The 5,791-nt window shown below is 45.7% G+C and overlaps 1 protein-coding gene across 2 annotated transcripts in view; it reads right to left on the bottom strand.

Annotated features, from left to right (window-relative positions):
* Nucleotides 1-4,963, bottom strand: part of ZBTB46 (zinc finger and BTB domain containing 46) — an 84,954-nt gene extending 79,991 nt beyond the window's left edge. For both annotated transcript variants that reach the window (XM_042463466.1, XM_042463465.1), the window contains exons 1-2: nucleotides 4,790-4,963; nucleotides 885-987 (exon numbers count right to left, since the gene is read on the bottom strand). The gene's annotated coding sequence lies outside the window, so the exon portion shown is untranslated. The remainder of the gene's footprint in view (nucleotides 1-884; nucleotides 988-4,789) is intronic.
* Nucleotides 4,964-5,791: the final 828 nt, after the last annotated feature.

A 5,791-nucleotide genomic window follows, 5' to 3' on the forward strand; every position in this document is an offset into this window, starting at 1 on the left:
AAACCCTTCAAACTGAAACAGACAACAACAACAAGGTATGGAACCAAGTGAGAGTGACCAATTTAAATGCTAATCTAAGACAAATACTACAAAGAGGCAATGATTCAGGACTGCAATTAAAATGCACACTAGAACTTTTTGGACGGTGCCTGAAAATCTCTGTTTACAGACACACTTCCTTATTAGCTTATCTTGAAATAATGCTGCCACATACTCCATGCTAAAGACTGCCCTTTGTTTATCGTCTTGTCACATATTAAAATTACATTGCTATACAGAATTGTTTGGTTACTCATTTTATTTATGGTTTGTCACCAGTATAGCAAGCAGTAAATATAACGGAGAAATCCCCCAATGGTTATAGTCCTGGACGTCTGTTTTCATTCTTTATTTGTCATCTGAGATTGAGCTATAAGACGCTACTTGCATTACTTTTGTGGAAGTGAGAGATCTATTTACAGAAAACACAAAAAAGCAATCTCTAACTTGCAAACTTCTCCCCATAATAAAACGCTGTTGTTGTTTGTAAGGAAGCCTTTTAAGCATGTAGGCTATGAACTCTCTTTAATAATGATTCCTTGAGGTGGCTGACACACTGTCCATTAAATTTTCCTTACCTCTTGTACAAAATTTGCAGGTCAATTCCTTCACGTGTTAGAAAGCATGTCAAGTGGCTCCCAGAGCTTTACAACCAAACATTATTTTTAGGCTTGGTCACTTCCATATTGCAGTTTGCATTAAAATGGAGGCAAGGCCAAGCCCCATCTGTGCCTGGCTTTAAGGGGAGACATAACCCCAAACAGGCCTGGCTATCAAAGAGGCAGAAAGAGAAAGCAAGACCAGGAGAAATAGACACACTTCACCAGTATTGTTATTATTATTACCTCATCCCTTCTCTTCAGGCAATCCTGAGCCTCTCTCTCTCTCTCTCTCTCTTGCCAAATTCTTTGGTCCAAGTTGCACAGATGCTTATTTCTTTAAAGCCTCCTTTAACAACAACAACACAAGAGAACATTAAATTCAAAAGCCCAGAGCAGAGTGGCAGCGCTTGCTATTTGGCGAAGTGGAGCTCTTTGACCCCCTTGCCTCCTCTCCTCTCCCTTCTCCTCCCTGGAGCTGGGAGTTGACGCAGCAGAAATTGCCAGCTGGAAAATTCCCCTTTTGGAGGTTGGAGGGAGGGGTTGGGGGGAGAAGGAGGAGGAGGAAGGGGGGCTAAGCCCTCCTGCCAGTCAGTCCCTGGGCTGCCCCCATCTGCCCACCCACCAAGTCCCAAATAAGGCATCCTCTCCTGGGGTGAAGGGAGAGCAGAGAAGCCCTGTGCCCTTGCCATACAGAGAGGTGGCAGGAGCAGGTACTACCAATCCCCCCCAGCCCCAGAGAACAACCCATGCTTCTTTAATTGGATTTCACTCAGCTGCCCTCCAGGATCTCAGAGAGCAGAAGCCCTTGCCTGGCTTTGCAAGGTGGATTCCTCTCCTCCAGTGTCTCTCTCTGGGCAGAGAAGTGAGTGCCAGGGACAAGAGGGGAAGAAAGGGTTCAAGGGCATTGGAGAGGGGTTTTTTTTGGGGGGGGGGTTGGAGATATCCTTTAATTAGTAAAGGCTGGAAGGCAGAGAGAAAGAGAGGTCTTTTAATGAGGAGAGGAAGAAATACAGGTATCCTTGCTTCAAGGGTCCAAAACACACTGCAGGTGAAAGCCTTTGATTTCTCAGTTTGGGGCTGCTTTAACTGCCCTGGCTCAATGCTAGGGGATTCTGGGAACTGTAGCTGTGTCAGACATGTCGCCTTCTCTGTCAGAGAGCTCAGGGCCACAAAAACGGCCCTTCCCAGGATTCCCTAGGAGTGGGCCATGGCAGGAAAAGCAGTCTCAAACTGGATGATTTCTGCAGTGGGTTTGTTTTGGACCCAAGAGACCTTGTTCCTTTAAAATAGGAAAACTAAATCTTGTTTTTACATTACCCCCCTCCTCCTCCTCCTCCTCTTCTCCAGCATCAGAGGGCCATTGCCCCCATCAATTACCAGCTGGAAAATTCCCCTTTTGGAGGTTGGAGGGAGGGGTTTCCCAAATTTACTCCCAATTTATGTATTTAATCAATTTATCGCCTAAAGGAAATATTTAGAATCTGTTGCCGAAAATAAATATTTATCTATCATCATCCCTATTTGTTATTATTACTGTTATTAATATGCCACTTTCTCCTCAAATTGATGGACTCCCCCCCCCTTCTTTCCTATTCTTTTGACATGTTTTTTGGGGGGGAGAAATGTCTTCAGTTTTTTAAAAACGTAGTGTAGCGGTTTGAGCATGCGATCAAACTATTACTCCACGCTGAGTTTATTATTTATTCCCTTTAGGAAATAAATAAATAAATGTTCCCTTGATCAGACTCCTGAGGTCAGGGTTCAAATCCCCACTAAAGTGTAAAAGCCCACTGGGTGACCTTGAGCAAGTCACATTCTCTCAGCCTCAGAGGAAGGCGAAGGCAGATCTCTGAAGAAATCTTGCCAAGAAAACCCCTATGATAGGCTTGCCTTAGGCAGGGCCACCATAAGTCAGCAACAACTTGAAAGCACAGAGGAACAAATTATTATTACCCCTCACGCTTCCATACAGCTTGGTCTAGAGAAAGAAAATAGGAGACCAGACTTTGTTATTGCCCTAGAGTATTTATACCCCCCTCTCCAGCCCCAAAGGCTCTCAGAGCAGCTCACAAATGGTTAGCTGAAATTCAGATCCCCCCCCCTCTCCTTCCACCTCTCTGGGGACTGAAACATTGAAGACATTTCTCCATACACGCCTCAAAAGAGTACGAAAGACAAGGGGAGGGATGTTCCTCAATTTCAGGAGAAAGTGGCAAATTAATGATAGTAATCATAAATAGTAACGATGATGATAGTGATGGAAGCCAAGCTTGTGAAATGGAGGGGCGTGCATGAGACGGGTCAAAACATATTCAAACAAGTAGGAAAGAACTGGGGGGACACCCCAATTTGAGTCCCAATTTTGGGAGGAAAGTGGCATATTAATCATGATGATGCTGGTGGAAGCCAAGTTTGTGAAATGGAGGGCACAAGTTGAACATGAGTCAACAGTGTGATGTGGCAGCTAAAAAGGCCAATGTGATTTTAGGCTGCTTCAATAGAAGTATAGTGTCTAGATCAAGAGAAGTAATAGTGCCACTCTATTCTGCTCTGGTCAGGCCCCACCTGGAATATTGTGTCCAGTTCTGGGCGCCACAATTCAAAAAGGACTTTGAGAAACTGGAGCCATGTGTCCAGAGGAGGGCGACTAAAATGGTGAAAGGTCTGGAAACCATGCCCTATGACTTAGGGAGCTGGGGATGTTTAGCCTGGAGAAGAGAAGGTTAAGAGGTGATATGATAGCCCTGTTTAAGTATTTGAAAGGATGTCATATTGAGGAGGGAACAAGCTTGTTTTCTGCTGCTCCAGAGAACAGGACCCGGAACAGTGGATGCAAGCTGCAGGAAAATACAATGGATCACACTCCTTCCTCGGAGTGTAGTGGAATCTCCCTCCTTGGAGGTCTTTAAACAGAGGCTGGATGGCCATCTGTCAATGGGATGCTTTGATTGGGAGTTCCTGCATGGCAGAATGGGGCTGTACTGGATGGCTCTTGCGGTCTCTTCCAACTCTATGATTCCATGGATGAGATGGGTTAAAACACACCCAAAAGACTAGAAAAGAACCATGGAGGGATCCTAATTTGAGTCCTAATTTTGGAGGGAAAGTGGCATGTTACTGTTGTTGTTGTTTTTGAGCATGTTTGTTGAGTGTGTTTTAACCCATCTCATGCATGCGCCCTACATTTCACAAGCCTGGCTTCTATTGTTATTAATAATGGTAATGATAATAATAACAGAAGCCAAGTTGCCAAATGGATGGAGGGCACATGTATGAGATGGGTTAAAACACACTCAAAAGAGTAGGAAAGAACTGGGGGAGGACCCCAATTTTGAGTCCCAGTTTTGGGAGGGAAGAGGCATATAAACAATCTGTTGTTGTTGTTGTTGTGCCTTCAAGTCGCTCCTGACGACCCTAAAGTCATGGGGTTTTCTTGGCAAGCTTTGTTCAGAGGAGGCTTGCCACTGCTTTCCTCTGAGGCTGAGAGAGTGTGACTTGCAAAAGGACTAGTAATCAAAATAGTAGTAGTAGTAATAGAAATGCAAACCAAGCTTGTGTAATAGAGTGTGTGTGGCAAGTTAAACACTCAAAAGAGTAGGAAAGAAGTGAGTTTTTCCCCCTATCTTGAGTCCTAATTTTGGGGGAAGGCAGCATAATAATAGTAATAGTAATACTAGTGGTGGCAGCCAAGCCTGTGTGCGACGGGTTAAACACACTCAAAAGAACAGGAAAGCATTGAGGGAGCCCTAATTTGAGTCCCAATTTGGGGGAGGGGGGAAAGCAACATATTAATAGTAGTAGTAACAGTACTACTAGTCGTAATAGTAGCAGCCAAGTGTATGTGCGACGGGTTAAACACACTCAAAAGAACAGGAAAGTCCTAAAAAAAGGGGGGGGTCCCAATTTGGTGGTGAAAGCAGCATATTAACAGTAGTAGTAATAATACTACTTGTAGTAAAAATAACAATAATAGTGGCAGCCAGTTGTGTTAAACACCCCCAACCTGAGAGGCGGCTGTGGGGCTTGGGGAGGGGGGTGGCAAAGGGAACCCCCCCCAAAAAATACGTATCAAGGGTGGTTCAGGGGTGTTAAATAACTAAACGCGTTTGTTGTGGGGCGTCTAATCCCTCTCTCGCCTCCTCGCTTACCTGTCTCTCATGAGGGAACAGCCGGAGACGGTGGCGGCGGCGGCTCTCTCTTTCTCCTTCCCTCAGTTGCTGGGGGTCGAGAAGAGAGAAAAGTGCGGGGGCTCTGGGCACTCTTCCCCTTCCCTTCCCCCCAAGCCCTCGGGGAGAAATGGAAAGAGAGAGCGGGAGCGCGCGCACCCCACTCCTCTCTCTCCCGCTCCCACCCCCCCATTAATTCTCTCTAATTCCCTCATAGCAACTTGGCCCGGGAGTGGGCGTGGCCTTCTTGGAGAGGAAAGGTATTGGGCGTGGCGTGTGAAGGGGAAAAACCCCACTTCATCATTGATTGGGTACATCCCGTTCTAAGCCACGCCCTCCCACCGTTGATTGGGTACAGCCCGTTCTAAGCCACGCCTAAGAGGCGGTTTCTTTTTAAAATGGTGGCGGTTACGGCGGGCAACCCCCCTTCGCGGGGGGGGGGGGGGGGGAGGGGAGGCACGCGCGAGCAACTGTCAAACGGTTTCTGGACACTGAGCGCGGTGGGCGCTAAGCATCATGGGAGAAAGCAAAGCCCTGACAGGATTGTCGCCAAGGGCGAGCTGGGGCTTCGGTCGCCTTGGCAACAGCGGCCAGGGCCTTTCTCCCCTCACAGTCCTCCTTTTTGCCCTCTGGAAGGGCTATGAGGAGAAATGATCATGTACAATAATGTTATTATAGCGCACCATAGTAGCCCTCAGGAAGAGTGTTTTCCCCCTCCATCTCCCCACCATGCCTTGTTTATTTAAGGAAATAAAGTTAATATCTGAAAACTATTTATATTATTATTATTATTATTATTATAGAATTTTATTATATAAAACCAATATTTTCCTCAGATATTTACAAAGGATATTTATATCCAGTGTAATCCCTAGATATAAAATAGTCTTCTGCCACCAATTTAACTTCTTCCCTCGCTCCAGAAACCTCAACCAAACAACATCTTTTCGTCTTATATTTAAACATTCAAATGAAACATTATAA

The sequence above is a fragment of the Sceloporus undulatus genome, chromosome 4 (assembly GCF_019175285.1).
Source record: "Sceloporus undulatus isolate JIND9_A2432 ecotype Alabama chromosome 4, SceUnd_v1.1, whole genome shotgun sequence".
NCBI classification, from domain to species: Eukaryota; Metazoa; Chordata; class Lepidosauria; order Squamata; family Phrynosomatidae; genus Sceloporus; species Sceloporus undulatus.